This window comes from Corapipo altera, unplaced genomic scaffold, assembly GCF_003945725.1.
Source record: "Corapipo altera isolate COAL_440 unplaced genomic scaffold, ASM394572v1 1, whole genome shotgun sequence".
NCBI lineage: Eukaryota > Metazoa > Chordata > Aves > Passeriformes > Pipridae > Corapipo > Corapipo altera.
The window spans coordinates 10,471,552-10,492,593 of record NW_020884873.1 but is presented as its reverse complement, the minus strand read 5'-3'; the positions used below and the strand labels follow the sequence as shown (position 1 = coordinate 10,492,593).

The window sequence follows — 21,042 nt, the reverse complement described above, 5'->3', positions numbered from 1 at the left end:
AAAAGAGCATTTGTGTTCACCAGTTAAGGCCCGAGACAGAGCCTCACATTTCCAGCAAGTACCACATCCAACAGACTACAGCAATCTCACTCCAGAACTGTCTCTCTCCTGGAGTGCTGAACAAGCCCAAGTTTGCAGAATAATTTGTGGACATATGTCAAGCCAACAAAACCATCTTCCTAAGCATTGTACCTTCAGTCAAGGAAGTTATGCAAACTACACAGGTTTGCTTGGTCCTGCCAAGAACCTCTGGCAATCCCTCCTTTATTTTGCTGTGGCCTTCTATAAAAAAGGTGATTGTTTTGATTTTTTTGTTTGTATTTTTTTGTGTGTTTGAGTTTTTTTAAGTGTAAACAGGAATGTTTGGCATGAAAAACTATTTATTCTCGTGTGTCTTGTGACTGTTGAGATCAAAAACTCCCATTATAGGCTCACAGTAATATTTTCCAGCAAAATAAAACCTAGAATTTGAGTTAAATTACAGAATATTTTTTGAAACTAAAGTTAAACATAGAATTTGGTTTTGAAGTCTGCAATTTTAGAGCTACAAAAGATCAAATAAGCTTTAGTTAAAATGAATTAGAACCCTCAATTTAAAGTCTTTTAGATGGTACAGAGCTAACTTAGTTAATACCCATCACAACTGGATGAAAATTTTCATGTCAACAAAGGAAGCAGCAAATAACAACAAAATACAGCAAAACACACAAGTTATGATAAACAAGAGGACTGGTAGTGCTGTCCATTGACAGCCTACAGCATAGCAAAGGATGAGCCAGGAGCCACCTAGGAGGGAAAACAGGAGACCACAGCCCCACAGAAACTTAAGAGAGGACCAGCACCTCCAGACTGAAGTGAAATGACCCCCCCTGCCCATGGTGTGGTTGGAGGGTCCAGGTGAGACTGGCCAATGGAGTTGTTAGGTCCATTAATGCTCATTAGGCATTTCCACAGGTTGTTCTTGAGGCTGTGAAAGACCCTGATTACACAGCCATGACTTACACTGCCTGCAAAACTCTGTAGAAGTAACTGAGTACAAGACAGCTAAGGGACATGTCTCAAGAGTCTGGACCTATGAACTTCTGTAACCTTCCCAGGTACCTGGGAATCAATAAAATTGATTTGGCAAAACAAGGTCAAAAAGTCTGAACTGAAAGTGGAATAGGCCAACTTTTAAGAAAGCTTGGAATGAAGCAGATCAAAGACCACTTGGTATTTTATGTTTAGAATTTCCTTTCCTTTTATTGTTTGTTTATTTTTTTTTTTTTAGGTTGCAATTTCTCTTTTCTTCACACATACTGTATTTTCAAACACCATTACCAAAAGTTCTCTCAGCTATTTCCCTTACCCTGGCACGACAACAGCTTTTGAAGAATGATAATTCCAAAGGTTACTCCCGGCCTTAGTTATTCTGATTTGAAGCCATTTTTGTACTCAGCTCACAACACCTTAAAGCAACTAGTTTTTAAAGAGTGAATATTTAGAAAAATTAATTATTCTTTGGATTTTTTGAGTTGGAGGCACACAAAAGTATTATCTGCATTGGAATGCACCAGGAAAGAATATTTAACTGGTGTCAATCAAAAACATTATGGAGCTTGTTTCCTTGACTCAGAACCTTCAAATCCCATGGGCCCCAAAATAACTATGCTTTAAAGTTCAGCAAATACAGTTCTGACTAATTTGATGACCCATAAGAGAACCGTGAACTTAGGTCAAATTATTGACCAACGTATTTTTTCCTGAACAGAACATTAATACAATGGCCATATGTCTAACGTGTACATTCAAACAGCAGTAATTTCCCTGAGGGATTTGCAGCACAGAAATGAGTAATTACATTATGCAACATTTTCCAAACACGCTCCACTCGTTCACGATTAACCACACATCTATGTGCATGTGCCTATAATTCTGCTCTCTGAACTGCAGTTCTTTGTGGGAACCGCTGTTCTTGCATCAGTGCTCTTCGCCCACAGCGAGGTGAGAGGAATCTGAGTCATGAGAGGAATTTTGGTCAGGAGCTGTTTTCAGTGCCCTAGTTTTCACCTTGGATTTCCACAGTCTCGGAGTTTACCATCTGGAAGAGGACAATCCCAAATAAGAAGCCAATTAAGATGAAAGCAATGGCTGCAGAGTCTTCCAAAACTGTGGCCCCAAACCCTGTGCTTAACTTAATCCAGAGCACCTTCCCACTGACAATCTTCCCATGCACAGCTGCTACTGCTTCGTCATGACAGCAAATTACTCCTGTTCATCAACACCAGCAAGAAACCCCTTGTGTTTAATCTTTCAGCATGACCTTTAAACAGCCATGGTAAGGCACATAAACTCAACAATCAGTGAGATTTGGATGTCTACAGTCATTATAGAATTGGAAATCTCATTATAGAATTGGAAATCTCTTGGCTTCCTCACAGCACCATTAGGTTCTCAGGTTTGTTAGATATTTTACTATGTTCTTGCATTCTCAGGATTTTCAGTAAGACACACAGAGTTGGATATCTCTAAACCTCAGTTTTGAAAATAGGATTTAGTTGCTTCTGACGCCTAACTTATTCTGGTAGCAAACCACAAAGCTGTTTGTTTCTTTCTTCCAAATAATCCAGAAGAATAAATTGGCAGAATTAGTTCATCTGGCATCTACCTGGTGTTTCCCACAAGACAAATGCATATCTTTTTTGAAAAGCTAATAGACTGCAAAATTGCCAGGGTTAATTAAACACAAGAGTTACTGGGAAAACCTCTGATATTAGGTGCACAATTTACTGTTATGCATAAGTACATGAACCTCAGATAGAAAATGAAAAGTAAAGAAGATTGTAGGTGGGGAACACTGAAAAAACACTGACACTGAAGCTGTTAAATACCTGGCCTAGGTCACTCCAGGGTCTTGAACATGCAGGTAGTGAGTATGTCCATGTCCTCCCAGGGTTTTTGGGAAGGGAACAGTGTGTTTCCCCCACAGGAAATATCAGAAAGTGTGGTGGCATTTTTGGGACACCACCAGGTGTGCTGGCAGAGCAATGCACATGCAGCAAAGATGGAGAACTGAGACATTCTCAAAGCAATGCCTGATCCGAGGATGGATTTCCACCAGGATTTGCAGGGGTGAGGAAGAAGGAGGGCACAGAAGTGCTGTGGCACAGACCTCTGGGTCTGGGACGTCCTCCCAGGATGGACACATGGCTGCAGTTGCAGTGATTCCAAACTGGTGCCTGGAGTTGCCATGATGAGAAGGGCTTAACACTTGTGAAGGGCTTAACACCTGTGATGGAGCCAAAGTGTTCAAGAATCATTGGATTTTCAAGGCTTTACCATGTTAAGTGCAGAGTGATTTGAGAGATGAGACCATAACAGAGCCCTGACTGCTTTTAATAGTCTGGCTTTTCACATATTTTAGGAAGCCCACCTCAGATCCCCACTATCACAAGTCCTGGCTTGCCCTTGGCTGCATACACACACTTGGCAGGAGTTACTCCATTGCACAGACAAACATGGTCCACAGGAACTTCTCAAATCTTTAAAGAGCCCAAGAACAAAACTGAAAGGAAACTATTGATAGTAACCACGGTAGGCAAATAAACAACCCAACTGTGTGAAAAAGCTGCCTTGTCAAGGGAATTAATATTCTGTTCTCATATTTGTATGAAAGCTTTAGGAGGTGAATGTAAACATTGCAATGCATGACTCCTGCAAGCAGGAATCTATCTGCGTTGTTGCTCATAGAAGAACCTCATGATCAGGAAACTGCATTCCCAGGGGATGATATGTACATGTGTTAATGAGGTCTGCAATGGGGAAGGCAAATATTTCAGTTCCTGCCTGGTCTTCCAGCAGCGTTCAAGACTGAATTTTGCCGACCACTGTTATCCCATGTGCTGTATACAAGTCAGAACAGCTGCAGTTCTGGAGATTACTGTGTGGAACAGCAGTTTTGTGAAAATTCATCCAGCAAGTTGTAAGCTATCACTTCAGAGCACCGAAACGAGGGCGCTGGCGGTACTACTCAGTCAACACATATGGCGCTTTGCTGTGATTTCCATTTCAGAGTGTACTGTCACTTATTCTCTGTTTTTCTCACAGCTGCTCACTCTCAGTGTTAGCACTCCCAGAATAGCCTACTGGTGTATAAATAGGGTTCTCCCTCTCCTGCACATGGCAGTGCTCCAGACTGTACCGTTCTACACTTAATTTTAAGGCACTGTTAATGCCGCTAATACTGTGTCTTCCTGTTCCCAAGAGGCCTAGGCACTGCAGGTTCCTGGGGTTGCCCATTCTTGGGCGTTAGACAAATAGCAATCCAAAGAGTTCCATCCCAATTTAATCAGCAGGGAAAGCAATATCAAGGGAAAAAAATCTCAGTAACTAGAAGACCTTACTACCTCAAAGTATCTCATGCATGATTCTCTTGAGGTTCAAAATGAACACTCATTAAAGCAGCTCCACCTATAAAGGAGAAACACTGTCCTCAAAGAAATCCTGGTCTTCGGGCAGCACAGTTCTGCAAAGTCAAGCTTGTGGTATGTCACCACCAGACCCTGACTACGTGACCATTTTGGGCATTGTCACATTTCCCAGCCAAGAGGGATGCTCAGCCCTGAACCTTCATCAAGTCTCACTTAGGTTGCTGCAGCCAGGTCCTGGTGTCTTCTACTCATTTAATAGTTCTAAAGCGTTGCATAGCCTCCCTTGTCACTCAGTTGGGTACCTGACTCCGACCTGTTGAGACACTGCAAAGAGCAGCAATTGCTTTACATCTGATGCTGACAATAGAGAAGTATTTTAGAGTGCAGTTACAGTAGTTAAAAGTAACAATACCCCAAAATCTTAAGATCAAAGATTAGGATAGAACACAGGGTGCAAAACATTATTATTATTATTATTATCATCATCATCATCATCATCATCATCATCCACATTCTGATAGTGAACGTATCACCATCATCATCATTATTATTATTCGCATTCTAATAGTGAACACATAAAAGAGGTACCAAGAAATACCTAGTCTTCCGCTTTTTTTTCCTCTAGTTGATATGTAATTGCTGGTTTTGGTATGCCTTGAAGAAGTTTAAAAATTGTGGTAGCTCTCAAAGTGATTTTCCTTTTTCCATTTGGCAGATTCCCTACCGTGATGAACAAAGATGAAACAAACAAAAAAAAAAAGTGAACAAGTCAATAGATTTTTTCTCTCTCTGCCCTCACACAAGCACTAGCATCAGGGCATTACTGTAACAAAACTATTTACATTCTGTGTTTTTATAGGCTCTTGTATGATGGATCTTGGAGTCTGGGTAGTACTCCTAAATGCCACTGTAATAAAAGGCAAATATAAATTAGAGGAGTTTGAGCTGTTTTTCTCAATGTATTTTTAACCAGCAATTACCTATTAATCAAAGTAATAAATACTCTGTGGTCTAAAACTTCTAGATTTACAAGCAATAAACCCAACAATTTAAAATAGCTACTTGCATTGTCAGCAGAAGTTAAGACTGGACTTTTTTAAAACTAAAACACTCTGAACTAAGACATTTTAATGGTCAAGAAATCCTCTAATTTTACGCAATAAACATGTTGTCCAAAAATAATGGGAGAAATGATGGTCAGGTTTCCAACTACTTGGTTAAATTAATAATAACACAAAAATGCTCCCTCTGTTGGTTGATTTTCAAATGGTATTCCGAATATCACAGTAATATCCATTAAGAGAGTATATACTTTTTGGGAGGAAAAAATCCAAACCCAAACCAAACAAAAACCAAATGAAACAAAAACCCCAACAAAACTCCATAACCCAAACTGAGGCACACAAGAATAATCTTCATTATAAAATCAATTACAATTTAACAGCCATTAAACCAAATTATTTGGATCCAGAAATAAGTAATATACACACATCAGAACTCCTAAAATTTAATTTTGGAAGGTTTGCAGGCTAATTGTCTCTGGACCAGGAGAAGTACTCTCTTGCAATGGAAAGAATACTACTGTTATTCTATTTTCTTGTGGAGTGAAAAGGCACCACTGTGTGTCATTAAGAAAACAGTTCTCTATTAGCATTGACAACAATAACACTAAGGAGGAATTTGGGAGTTTTGTTTATGCACATTAAATTTCCAACAAGTGGTTCTTTAGGAGCTTGATGGTTTTGTGCAATGAGGAGCTTTCCTGAGCCTAACAGTTTCCATCAAGGAAAAAAATTCTGTTTCCATGGAAACATCCGAGATGGACCAAGCATGGATTAATCAAAATACAATGATGCCTTTTTGCAAGGTACTAGGAAAAAAAATTCAGTTTTAAGTGAGCACCGCTGCTCTTTCCTTCCATTCTCACTAGAAAGCATGGGAAATTCTCCCCAAATGTCTATGTGACATACAGGTTAATTAGCACAATAAAAAGTTAGGTTTTCTTACATTTGTAATTAGCATGTCATTGTGAACTAGGAGCCAAGGATATATTAACATGAAAAAAGAGAGAGAATGAAATAAATAATTTAAAATTACATTTACATTCCTCTTTGGTTTTTTTTGTTTTTTCTTTTTTTGCTACTGGTTATATCAAGTGAATCTTCTTGGGTTTGGAAAATTTTAGTAGTTTTTTTCTGTATTCTTAGTACTGCAGGCTCATTTCTTAGTACTGAAAGCTCATTCTGATATTCAAAATCTGAGCTATGAGTTAGGAATTTTTTGTTGTTGTTACTGTGAGAATACATGATACTATATCATTCTCAGCTACCATCCGAGAATTTTCTGACGCCACAATTTAGCTGCGAATTCTGCCATTGCCCAGGAATGAACAAAAGACTAAATAAAAGCCAGCCTGCCTTCATCCATGTTCTCAACAAAGCAAAATGAAACACAGCTCCATTTTTATCAGACCACTTCTACTGAAGTACTTCTTTTGTCAGTTGTTCGCCTTAACAAAATAGGCACCATTTTTTTCATGATTGATGAAGTTATTTTCTAATTATTCTATTATCAGAAGGTGTTCAAAAATACTCTGAAGGTGTTAAGACTGGCACACAATAATTAAAATAGAGACCAGTAAATGCCAAATGACTGTAAGCCCTCCATTTGTACACGATAACATGACATTAATGTTAGAGACACAAAATGCACTTCCACTTCTAATCCTACCTCAGAATGAGGCTCCATTCTGAAAAATTGCCAGCAATTGCATTGGCAGGGTTCCACTTTTGTGTTTTTCAAAGGTTTGGTAGCAAGTACAAGCACAGATTTTGTTCCTCTTTATTTTATTACTTTCCAGTAGGGATCTGAGAATCGAGCTGGGTTTTCCACCTCCAATATCACCATTAGTAATAAAGGCTATGTTGGTGAAATTATGATCACAATAATCTGTGTGTAGTCCCTCTGTTATTAAGAGATTTGCTCAGATGTTACTTGGTGAAGAAGTCCCTGATTGACAAGTGGCACACATGGACACCTTGGTGCACGAGGAGGATGCGCCCTATGGGGTCCCGCAGGTTTAAATGAAGTAGCAAGCAGCAAATGCTTCATTTCTGTAATCCAGGCAGGCAGACATGACTCTGAATACACAACAGCTTGGTTTGTGCAGTCACGCACCACAGCAGCTCATTCTGAGAAACAGGTGACAGTCAATCAGTTATTACCTACATTGGAGAAAAGTCCATAACATGGGAGACATTGGCTGGTCAGGTGAGCCATGTCGTTGCTTTCAGGGCAGTTTAGGGGCATGCACACCCCACTGTGCAGCCGTGGTATGTGCAGAGGGCACACGGGGCACTGTAGGAGACCAGGAGTGGGAGGATTTGCCCAGCACAAGTTCAGGTGAGTCTTTGCAAGGGCACAGCCATGCGGAGTGGCACAGATGCCCACGCCAAGGTGCCAGCTATGGAAGCTAGGGACATATGGAAACACAGCTTCCACTGTGGTGAAAACATGGGCACAGGGAGGCATTAACTCTTACAGGACTACTGAGGGGCTGGCACACTCCTGCTGTTGGAGGCTGCCCTTCAAACCCAGCTGTCACACTGGTCTGGAGGGGCAAGAGCACCACTAGCATGGCAGCACCAGCACAGCTGGCTGGAGAGAGGATCAAGCCACAAGGCAAACACAAACCATGTGGCTGAGCAGCATGGGCTCCACATGGATCTGTGCACACTGAGTGACACAAGTGCTGGGAAGCATAAGGAAAGGTTTTGGAAGGCCAGGTGGAAGCAGGTTTGGGAAGTTTCCTTGTGCCCCCTTTAGACACTGCCTCCAAGAGCTTGCAGCCTCTTGCCCTTAGCTCTGCCTGCTCCATACCATATACCTACACCAGTCCACCTCCCTCAGCAGCTGTTCCCTCTTCCACCAGCCTTTTCCCCACTCTGTAGGGGCACATTGAGCCTTTGGGGCTACAGCTGCACCAGTGAGGTGGAGGGGCTGAGTTCTTCACAGAAGTGACCTTTTTTCTGGCCTTTTTCGACATAAACATGCCTAAAATGGCAAAATCATTAAGCAGGTGCAAGGAAAGCCTGTAGGTCCTTTTCCCCCCAAACCCCCCCACCAGCTCAGCTGATGCAGGATACCAGGACCCCACCTTGCACCAGACAGGCCTGTGTCAGCAGGGGAAAGGTAGCTGAAATCATGGTGTTAGGCTCACCAAATCAGCATTTCCTAGCATGATTTCTTTTCCACCAGGAAATATTGAATTGCCCTGGTGTAAATAAGCCTTCAAAATGAAATCCTCCCTATGGTGGAGTGTGTTCCACCAAAAATTAAAGTGGCTAAAGAAGTACCCTTTTCCTTGGTACCTATGTTACCTCACAGGCTGACACAAGACTTTTTTTTTAATACAGACACAACTTTTCTCGATATTTAATACTTAAACCACAGGCTTCTTTATAACACTACATCGTATATGCCTGAAGCTCAGGGGTGGGGATGAGCCGCCTACCTCACTCGGGTGACAAGGGACATCTAGCGGCATTGCAGCTCCCAGCACCACTGCCACTGCTCAGGATGCAGGGACAGCAGACACAGGCACCTCACCTGTCCCCATGGCATCCCACCCCACCGCAGGAAAAACCTATGGCTGGTACAGGGAGTAACAGCTCTCTGCCTTCTCCAGCCTCTCATCCTACCTTTATGTGCGCTTTCTCTCCGGTGAGTATGCTCAGTTCTGCTCCACCATTAAGTTTCCTTAATAATACAATAATATATTATACATATAAATATATTTTCAGTAAGAGGTTGGGTATCTCAGTGACAAAGGCCTGCCATGGATAGGAAAGCATGTAGCCTGCTCCCTTTATTTGGAGAAACATACAGTGTAGGAGGAATGCCTGTGTGTGCGAAAGTAAAATAAATCAGTGCGTGATTAGAACAAGACTCTTGAAAATTGCAACCACGTGTCCTGGCAAAATTTTCATTTTGCTTAATTAAAAGAAATAACAAATAATGGCATGACATCCGGCTTAATTATTCACATCACTAATAAAAATTCAACACACTGTCATTAGAAACAGAGCAGTACATACTGAAAGAGGGTGGTTTTAGATTAGGTATAAGGAAGAAATTCTTTGACGTGAGGGTGGTGAGGCACTGGAACAGATTGCCCAGGGAAGTTGTAGATGCCCCATTCCTAGAAGTGTTTATGCTGAATGGGGCTCTAAGCAACCTGGTCTCCTGGAAGGTGTCTCTGCGCATGGCAGGGGTGTTGGAATTAGATGATCTTTAAAGTCCTTTCTAACCCAAAACCTGTGATTTATGATACTTAAGAAATCAGTTTCACAGAATGTCAATTTCTTTCACAAGAAATATTTTGTTGCATGGCTTGTAAAACTGACTGAGATTGTCCCCTAATTGCTCCAGTTTCCCACTCCTGACATTTAGCATAACACCTGACTGGCATGGAACCCACTACACAAGCAGAACTGCGCTTGCACACAATTTCTCCGCTGCTGAGTGTTGTGGCCCTCCCGTCCCCAATGGCGCCCAGAGCCAGCTTGGGGCTCCCAGTTGGGGCTACAGTGACAGACTGCCTGAGGGCTACTTTTTTCATAGGGTTTATAAGCTTCTCCTGAAAACAAACTCCCTAAAACCTAAGGTTTCAGGTCCACAGGAGGAGTTTTGATGTTCCTGTCTTTCAAGTTAGCATCAAAATACTGCTCTTTTTTGAGGGGGTTAGTTTTATTTTTTTCTCCTTTCTGCCTCATTTAGATTTCCCTATGAAGACATTGGGGCTGGAGGGGGAACACAACACCACGTGAGTGAAAGAGTAACAGAGGGCTGGAAGCAGCGCTAAACCTGCGGTGGTGGCCAAAGTTCTCCAACTTCAGTTTAAGGGACCTCACATGGTTGTGGTTCACCTGCACCTCAGCCTGGGCTTGTCACATATGTTTAAGAATAGCTGATTTATTAGTTTTCCTCTTGTGTTCTGTTCCAAAAATTATGAAGAACATTTGTGGCTGGGAGCAAGTAAAAAATGGCCCTTTGGGAGGTGCCAGAAACACACAGAAACACTGACTCATTAAACTCACTTTCAGTTTGTTTGGCTGCCTGTCTTTTCCTGTCCCTACCCTTTTTTTTCTCTACAAACTTCCCCTGATCATCTCTCCCAGGTTTATTGCTTTACCCATTCACCGTCTTTCCCCTTTCTCTGCAAAGCTCTCTAAATTTCTTTTTTTAATACTTTTTTCCTTCCCATTTCCTACTCCACATCCATGTGTCCTCTCTACTGCCACCTCCTGCAAACACTGTAACCCTCCCAGAATAAGAACACAGGTCAGAAAGGAAAGGAGACAGGGAACATACAGAGCCTTATAGAGAAAAAAAATAACGTGAGCACTTTTTCACGGGAAACATTTAAAGAAACAGACCTGTCTTTCCCATTTGATATTCTTCTTAGTGAAAAAAACAAACAAACAAACAAAACAAAACAAAAAACAACAATCCAAACAAACTACTTTTTCTATTAAAGCATTTCACTGAAATTCAAACAAAATGACACTTACATGTACACCTGCATATTGTCTTCTTTTCCTTATCCTCACTGTTTTCTTTCCCTTTTTTCCCTGAACAAAACCACTGTGTAGTATCCTGTGCAGAAATACATAAACCACCATCTCATATTCCCCAGAGTTCATTGTAGCTATAACACGTATGTGTATCTCAAATTTGTAGATGGCAAATTGCTACCACAACTCCACGATTAAAATCTTCCAGGGAGCATACAACACCTTTCATGGCCCTTCCACTGCTCAGAGCAGAAACCTTCTCCTTCCTCTGAGCAGCCAGCCCTGGGAGATGAGGAGAAACACAGAGTTTTAAAACATCATTAACAATTAGTTTTGAAATGAATGTGAGAAATGTCACAAGGAAAGGTAACCGGCCCAGGCTCACCTGAGCTCAGTAGAATATTATTTTGGTATGGAAACAAGGACCACCAAACCGAGATATTTCTGCGAAGTATCCAAACCATCAGCAAAGGGATGCTTTGTTTTAGGTAGTGGTGACCCTAAAATTAAGCTTAGAGGACCAGTTCCACCCGCAGGCACAGCCGGTTCCTGGCAGGGGAGGCTCGGCAGCCAGCAGTTGGCACTGTTGTTCCACGGAAGAAGGGACGGGCAGCACCAGCCAGGGATGCAGCAGCAGCAGCAGAGTGCAAGCCCAGGGACTGGTCTTCTGAGCATCACTTGTAAACACAGTCCTGATACACACGCATTGCCTGTACCTGAGCACACCCACTCTTCATACACACTCTGCCCAGTCATGTCATGAGGAAGGAGAAAATATTTCCATCATTGGTACAAATACTTTGCTTGCTTAGACTTTACAAGTGCAAATCTAATCTGTCTGGCAAGACAGGTGGAACACAGAGTGATGTGCTGCAGAGAGCTGGGAAATTCAAATTGATTTGCCACATGTCACAAAGTAGCAAATGACAAAATCCTTCACAAAAGCAACAAGATAATTCCAAACTCACTCCAAGAATATCTAAAGGGAAGCTTTCTTCCAAATAAGAGGGCCCCTCCTCTCCTTCAGTGGTTTGCTATTTGCAGCGCAGCTCAAAGTAATGGTAGTTGGTGTAGATGAGCAAAGCAAGGCCAAAAGAGGGGATATCACAATGGAAAGGCAACCCTTGCAGAACATGTTGTTACAAAGGAAGAGGCATTTGTTGATTTTTCCCATCGCAGACCCCTTCAGTACTTCACAAGCCTTGGAAAAGTCAGAGCACAGCAAAAGGAAAACTCAGATCCTGTTTTTTTTACAACTACCTTACCTGCTCCTCACTCAAAAAAAAAAAAAAAAAAAAATAAGGCAGTTAAAACTACTCACACTTGTGTAGCAGGGGCAGAAAGAATCTCATTGGGAAAAAAGTACTGCCTCCACACGCAGCCCTTCTCCTCTTAGACCTTAGTAGTACAAGTCTTGGCAAAAATGTTAAGTAAATTAAATAGAATTAAATAGAAACAAGTTAAATTTAAAGAAAAGGTAATCAATTGGAAACATCTGGGCAGGAACTTTAAAAAAGAAAACAGAACAAACCCACCACATTTCATTGTGAATCCATGGAAAAGGAAACCAGTACATCAGTACTTCAGTACATAACATGGGGAATTTTATCAATCTCTAAGCATAGGAGCATGAAAACTTGTCTGAAGAAAGGGTAGGTGTCTGAGCTTTGCCTGTGCTCCTGCTCAGCACCAGAGCTATTTCATCATGAAGGGATGCTCTGTAATCAAGGTAATAACTGGTTTCAGCACACAAAAGACAGAATGGTGGAGAAAAGTCTGAGCTGAAAAAATTAGATGGTTAAGGGTGAGAGATTGTTACTCAAGGTCTTTCTGTTGGTCACTGGTTTGAGGAGGGGAAAAAGACCTCATGATATGAGAAGGAGAAAGGACAAAAAAAAAGAAGACTTACTGAGAAATAACAAAGAAACATTCAAAGAAATTAATTTGGGGATTTGGCAAAGTAAACTGGCCAAGGAGTGAGAGCAGAAGTTTCCCAGTGCATTAAAAAAAAATCCAAAAACAAGACACAGCTTTGTCTAAAAACGTGCCACAAGAAAAATATGGCAACAGCAGCAGCAAAATCCTTTACTGCTGTGATTGCAGCAGCAGCAATGCCAGAGCACACTGGGGGGGGATGTATATATTGCATTTGGTTTAACAGCCTGAAAAATAAGTAATTAGTTTCTTTACATTGAGAAAACTTTGCATTTCTCAGACTAGGGAGAAAGAGAAGGCAGTTTAGCACTACATTACCATGTCTACCTGTTGCAATGGTCCTCATAAGGGGGGAGCAGCCTTTTTGGAGCTGCACCTGAGTTCCTCTAGCTGTTATTGGCACAGCCTCAAAGATAATTTTGTCAAAGAGTTGTCCTTCTGCGAGCACGTTCCCTCAGAGCAAGCTTACCACCAAGCACATAATGCCAAGGAAATTTTTCATAAATCCTAAAAGAAAATAGGATGATATTAGTGAACCTCTTTTAATCTGTGTTCAATATTTATTTACTGCATTGCCTTGCATGGATATCTATATTTACATACATTCTCCTTAGTCAGAGCAGTATATAAGCGTATGGATAAAGGGGATACAGTGTTATCTCTTTTAGTTTTACCCCACGCTAAGTCCCCAGTTATTGTCCAAGGGGAGATGAAATACGACTGCAAAAATCAGTGCACTGTATTGAGAAATCAGCAACTGACTTTTGAAGGTCTGTGTCATACAGCAGGGTCCTACTGCATTGTCTAAGTCATGAATGTCTTACATATTCTGTAAAGTCACATTAAAAAATCAAATTACAAAGTTTAAATTATTTTTTATTGTGGTCTGGGGTCTCCACTTGCAGAGGCAGAGGTAATATAAAACCCATCAGGCTATTTCAGGAAGACAGCATCAGTTCTACACCAGTTATGCCCATTCTGCATTCGGAAGCCCCACCACCATCACAGGGTTTGCAGAAGAGAGACTAAGAGCTGAGCTTTGCCTGTATCCAGTAATTCAATTTGCCGGTTTCTCTCACAGGGGAAATTTGACACAAGACACCTTTAATCTCACTGCTGCCTCTGCCCATCACTTTCAAGGAAGCTGCAGCAACAGTGGAAAAACTAGATGCCTCTAGTTAAACAGAAATCTGGATTTTAAAATGTCACCACTAGACGTCCCCTTAGCTCTAGCCAACTAAGCCGAGGTGCTTCTGTAGCCGTGATGGCTTCTTCCAGCCACCCTGTGCAACACCAGCGGCCACGGAAGGAGCAAGGACTCTCTAGGGACTCTACCTACCACCTCGCAGTTTTTCGACCATGTTAGCTGCACCCATGATTTATGTGCTACTGTCACACCCCGTGCTTGCCAAGCAGAAACATACCTTAAGTGTTAGCGGTTGGCTGAGAAGAACGGGTCCATTCAGGCCTGGTTGCAGCCTGTCTTTGACTTTCTGACTGCCTGGGGAAAGCCACTGAGGTGGATCTGCACCAATTCTGATCCCAGCAGGTCTAGAAATTTCCTCTGATACCCTAATGAAAAAGTAGAGGTTCAGCGGGTGTAAGGCAAAGCAGCTGTCAAGGGAGCCAGTCTACACTCTCTGTGAATGGCCCTTACCTTTCAGAAGAGATGATCTTACATTCCCCACATCCTGCCTGTGACATGAGGTTAGATAAAATATGTTTAGGAGGCATGACCTGGCCTGTAGCCCAGCTGTCCGACCACAGTAACCACACTCTTTCCTTATAAACAAGACACTGTTCCTTCTGGGTATCTGCAATTTGCCAGTTCAGCTTTATTCAGGTCACTAGAGTGATTTTTGTTGTTGTTGTTGTTAATGGATTTTCCAAAATCAAAACAACGGCTGTGGAACACTGTTAAAAAACACTGCTTTTCCTGAAGTTTTGGTGAAACATGGAAAAATCATCTGTTGCACAGCCACTTGAAGTGGGTTGTTTAGCTGCTTGAAAAAATTCTCAAGGAAACTTCTCTGAGAGATGTGGTCACCTGCAGAGACTGACACTCACACCTTATGTCATAGCTCAAAAGAATGAGATCATCATCAGGCATTTCAAGCTGGGATAGAAGGACCAGTTGAGAGTTAAGTTCTGCTCTGTCAGAGTGTCAAGAGAATAGAGTAAATGACCCAAGGGAGGATTTTCTTTCTGCTCCTCAATTAAAGCCACAACCACTAACCTTTTCCCTAATAATTTTCACTCCTCATTAATATAAATTCAATAATCTCTCTGCCAACAGGGAGTATTGTGAATAACTCATCAAATAAATTGCTTGGACATAGTTACAAATATTCCCGTAATAATCACCACAAGATCTCCTGCTGTCTTGCTGCGCTCAGGTATTTCACTGTTGACTCTGGTACACACCTGTAATTGTCACTCTAATCAGAATGAGGTTCCAGAATCACTGCTGCTCCTGCTCCTGAGGATGGCAGATTGCAAATGCATACCAAGAAAACACAATCTCTTTGTAACACACCTTCTCATATTCCTTTCACAGTATCCAAGCCTTGCCACTCACTAAATACTATCAGTCAGGACACATGTAGGTGATTTAAATCTGTACTGGAATGGTAAGAGCGGAGTTTTCTGTCTTCCAGTCAAGACCCTGCTCAGCCAGACAGGCCCCTAAGTCACTTTCTGAAATGTGAGTTGGCTTTCTTCTCTGTTCTCTCAGAAATTCAGACATTCTATGTTAAAGCAGGCAGAGCATACATAATGTATACACATTGGAGTTTTTGGGGGGTTAGGGCAAGAAGTAAGTCTTTAAATCACAGGAAGGGAGGTTCAGGTGAGGTGTAAGGACCTGTTTTCCAGCAGTAGGGATGATGAAATAGTGGAGCGGAGCACTTGGGGATGGTGTGGGACCTTGAACACTGGACATCCTTGAGGACAGGTCATGAACGCAACCCCAGGAGACATTTGCCTGAAGTTGATTCTCCTTTTGAACATGTCCCCAGCCCCATCACCTCTCTGGTACCATAGTAACACAGTGGGAACAGTCTTTTCCTCTAATTTAAAATGAGATATACTCCTCTGGGTTCTGTGACAGTAGCAGTCACAGAAGATGCAGAAACTCTTTCTCTTTCAGGCACCAGCTGGGGTTATTTTACAGGGACAACTTTCCAATCAAAAAGGAGGTAGAGCTAAACCATTTCTTTGCCAACTCCACCCTCTGTAAGTATATGCCAATCTTTCTTTGGACTTTGCCCGTGAATTTGAAAGGTAACTAGAAAGCATCAGATAAGAAACTGGACACATCAAAATAGTCAAACAAAACCTGAAGGACTTTGACAATAAACACGCATGGAGCGAAGACACTTTCACACAGATTCCTCACTTCAGCATGCAGGAAGACCTACAGCAGGAATTTCATTTAGAGCAGAAAAATACAACATTGAGATCTTTATAGCAATCTCTAGCTACTCTCTCTGGTCCTTTTTGTCCCCCACACAGATCACAAGCTCACAGAGGTGCCATCTTTTGGGCACCATACAAGCACGGGACAAGTGCGGGAACACCCTGAATGGTAACGTAATACAAACAGAGATAAGGGAAGAGGAACAACAGTGAACAAATGCAATGCACTCTGATTACCAGAAAAATCCTGGCTTGCTTCCTAGAGAAGCTGCGGTGGCAGAAGCTGTGGTGGCACCTGAATCAAAGAGGCCTCCTAGAGCAGAGGACAACATAGTGTTAGCCAAAATACGTTGGGGCTAAATAGATCAAATAAGCACGTCATCACCATGACAAAGCAAAAGATATCCATAGAAGGACAACTAAAAGATTCGGTGTGCTCACGCCACTCTAAAAGGCTTAAACAAACTAAACTTAAAACAGTTCAGTTGGTTTATCTTTTTAGATCATTTATAGAGCAGTATCATACCAGCACAGCGGGGCCCACTCAGGACATGGGGATCAGCCCAGCTCTGTCCCCTCACCAGAATACCTCTCCTGGCAGAAGCTGGGTGGGACGCGTGGTGCTGCTGGTGGAAGCAGGCTCAGGTGACTCAGCCTGTGTCCCTTGGAGGTGGCGCAGATTTGATGGCCAAAGGGACCCTCAGCATGGCAGCAGCCCACAGCCATTTACACCAGGTTCCTTCAACAGACTCAAATGCACTCCTAAATCAGTCTGAAACTACGGCCTCCTCTGCATTCACTCCTAAACTTAATACAGTTTGTGTCAGATTCATCCTTGCTCTCCCTCTCTCAATCACATCCACGCACACAGACACACTAAAAAGATAGGCAATTCACTGTTCAGTGTGATTTCATGAGTTCCACTTTCTAATGACACTCCCCAAAGCTGCTACCTCTTCTTAAGGTTAAAATACAGACTTTCACTCTGGTAATTTCAGAAAGGGTAGAGTTATTGCTTTGCTTGCAGCTAAGCCAACTAACTGAATTTGTGAATCACAGCTACCTTCACAATTGTAGCACTAACACAGGGAAAATGGCACCTCAGTTGGAAAGTCTTTCAGCTCCTGATGTCTGAGAATAAACTGTCTTGGACCTATGAAAGTAAATTATTTTTCTATTTGAACAGAACTCCTTCCTACCACTTTGATACCAGGCTGCTATCACTATTCAAGTATGCAAATCTGACCAAGCCACCAACATAAATGTTAAAAATCTCCCTGGGAATAAAAGTACTGTTTGGACAAACTTTAAGATCCTTCTCCCACCTTCCAAGCAAAGGCTACTCTAGCAGCTGGTAGAATGAGGCTCTCACAGTGAGGTGGGAGCGGAAACACAACAGCTTATCCTTATGCACTGTCTTCAGTGTTTTGCTGAGTTAGGAAAGGACAGGACACCAAATACATTCCATGGCACTCTGCCAAGCTGGGGCCCAAAGGGTAAACAGAAAGTAATACACAGGATGCAAAAGCGTCTTTAAAGAAAAGAAAAAGAAGAAAGGGGCACCAGGTGGTCACTGAAATGATCCAGAACAGCGGAATGCAAATGAACATTTCAAGGTCTGCTCTTAACACCTTATTAAACATATAAAGATCTGTGTTTTAGGAGCAGGGTGTTCTGGGAGAGCCATGTCAGGCTGAGATTTTGCAAATAATCCATCTCCTCCCCAGTCACCGGTGAAGTCACCGCCTCAGCGCCCAAGCGTCCCTCACTTTCCAGCACTACAGTTAAACATAATCACCCCAAACATTTTTTCCCTGATTAAACTGACTTCCAGTGCCATTACAGTAAATTACCACAAGCAGGTTTTGTTCATTTGCTTTTTAACTGCGGACTCATATAACACAGCGTGCAAACCCTAACGAAGGGCATTTGTACGCCAATGAGGGTCGATACCACAGTTTAACAGAGAGCAGCTTTGTAAAGGGAGAACAAGGCTACTGCAGTGTGCTCTAGGGCTTTTACTTCCTATGGCCAGTGCCGGATCTCTGTTCCGTGTTAATGAACAGCTGCTGTTCATTCAGCCATCGAGGTGGTCCGCTGGGACGGGCCGCTGTGGGACAATTCGGAGGGGACACGCCACATGCAAAGTCCCTCCGCCTATCTGAGCACTTGGCATGAACAATGCTGGCCAAACCATCCGTGCGTATCACAAAACTTGGGAAGTCACACAGCATCATTTAGGTCTCATGCTCTTTGGTTCAAAGCCAGAGTGGTGCAGAAAAGGGCTCTGCTGCTCAGAGAAATAAGCTCTCTTAGAGCCAAGAGGTGGCCATTACAAAAGCTGTGTTCCTTCAGCCAGGTATTCCAGAAGAGCTTTTGGGCTGTGATGAGGCCTTCTCGTCTGGTGGGACACTCTCCCATACAAGCTAATGTTCCAGTGATTTTCATTCAATCTCAGGTGACCCTTTTTTTTTTGAGGAGGAGGTGTGAAGATGGTGTATTAATTGCAGTCTGCTCTTAATTGTTTTTCCTAAGCTAAAATAACTCAAAAGTCAATTATTTAAAAACAAAAAAAAAAAACCAAAACCAAACAAACAATAAACAAACAAAACCCCAAACCCACACAGCAACAACAAAAAAACCCACAAAACACACCTTCATGCTGAAATAAGAGTCCAGGCACTTGCAGTAGTTTACTGGAAACCTGCTTAAATACACAGCTTTAATTAAAAGGGTGTAGCTTCTTTTTTTTTTTTACACAAGCCTCGAGAGAGAGCCTTGCCCAGGAAAGGTGATGGGGACGGGGTGAAGGCCAGCCCAAATAAAACCTGGCCATGTGACCATAGAATATTTTTGTGCTATCCTTTCCTTCCCAGCTAGCTGTCCATCCTGTCTGGGAACCTGGCTGCCTCCCTAAGCACATGTGAAGGGTGAGCCATGCTCCCAGCCTATGTGCTGCAGCTTCACTGGTCTCACGACAGCCTCAGTCAACCTTCCCTTATCTTTATTCTCCCTCCCTCGAAAAAGCAAATAAAACCCCCTGAACCTCTTCAAAGCCAGTTGCCAAGCAGAAATGAAGCAGAAATCCCAAACAGAAACATTGCCACTAGATTATTTACAGGAAAATACATACATGGCAATTGCTGTATCCCTTTATATCTATTTTCTCACCTTTTTGTTTTGGCACAAGAAATAGGCAGCATGTGACAGTAAGGTCAGGGTATCTCTGGTTACAGCAGTGCCTAAGAAGCGTTGTTCTAGTAAAACGACACCGTGTACAAGCCACATTATATAAAAAGCAAAGGAGGCACAGGCATGGGATACGAAGCACTCCAGACACAGAGATATCCACACTAGCCTTAAATGATGAGGCTACTGCTACAGGTCCTGCCCAAAAAGCAGAATACAGCCTACTCTAAACTTGGCACTGCTGTGGCAAAACAATTAGGGATAGCTGGAGAGGCAGTCCCACTGCTGCAGCTGCCCAGCTCACACAGCCTAGGTCCCTACGCAGAGCTACTCTTTCCCACTGTGTTGCAGGGGGTTCACGTGCCTGATAGATCTCTAGTTTGGACAGATAATGTGAACAGAACTAGGCAGCACTGCCAACATCAGCCACAGGATAGGTGGAGAGCAAGTAGGATGTCATCACCCAAAAGTTCGTGAGGCAACCACTACCCTTGCTCGGCACAGCATTCCTGCCAGTGCAACATAACAAACAGCTGCTTGATTTTTGCAGATGTCTGTACAAGATTTCCCATCCTCAGAGTGTCCCTTTTCTCCTGTTTTCTGTTTGGTTTGACACCTCAAACTACTGTTTTTCAGCTGGTTTCAAAAAAGCAGCAAAAAATCAGTATAGGTTGGGTAAACATAGTGGACACTCCCCAGAAGGTTCATAAACCTTCCACTAAGCTATCCAGAGCTTCAGTTTTCTACCAAAGTGCCTGAAAACAATTTTTCTGCTTTCCCATTTCATTAGGAGGCTGTTGCACAGCTCTAACACTGATATTGCAGTAAAGACTTTTCGAAGCTACTGATTGGCACGTCTTTTCCATTTATTTTCTAATAAAAAAGAATCATACACACTAAGCTTTCTAAAAAGCAACTGTACTGGCACTTAGCCACAGCGGAAAGCACGGCAAAAGCCCCTGATGCTTTTACTTTACAATAAATTCAGACAGCTTTGTTTACAAACGGGACTGACCTTTCATTTAACTAATTTTTTAAAGAAAATCCAAGAAAATTTATTAGTCCACTGTGTCAAATACATTCTCTGAGCAACAAACAGACCTCTGATCCCTTTTACTTGCGTCCAGACATTTCAAAACTGGTTCAGTAGGTGTTTTCCCATTTCCAGTTAATGGGAGCTTATCATGGTTTATACACTGATCCTGTTCCCTTTAAAATTAACCACATCTCCAAGGTGCAAGATTAAAAAGGAGTGCTCAAAACCATTAGTTTTTTTCACAAAGTCTCCCCTTGGCCCCACAAATCACATTTCCGTAGCATCACCGCAGCAACAAAGTGCAAGACTTTACCAAAATCCCTCCAAAATTCCCAATTTACCTTTTTCCACCTTTTAATTCAAGCTTCTAACTATATTTGTGCAAAAGACCAGAAGATGTTGCATACAGGTATAACCAAATGACAGCTGTCTTCATCAAATCCCTTTTGCAGTCCTGGAAGCATTGGGAAGCACTTTATGG

At 42.3% G+C, this 21,042-nt stretch overlaps 1 long non-coding RNA gene across 4 annotated transcripts in view; it reads right to left on the bottom strand.

Annotated features, from left to right (window-relative positions):
- Positions 1-3,813: 3,813 nt before the first annotated feature.
- Positions 3,814-21,042, bottom strand: part of LOC113953351 — a 28,962-nt gene continuing 11,733 nt past the window's right edge. Inside the window, exons 6-8 of one of the 4 annotated variants that reach the window (XR_003529852.1) lie at positions 14,344-14,491; positions 7,140-13,426; positions 3,814-5,316 (exon numbers count right to left, since the gene is read on the bottom strand). This is a non-coding gene — a long non-coding RNA (uncharacterized LOC113953351). Of the gene's footprint in view, positions 13,427-14,343; positions 14,492-21,042 lie in introns of all 4 variants that reach the window. The other 3 variants (XR_003529853.1, XR_003529854.1, XR_003529851.1) reach the window with 3 other exon arrangements.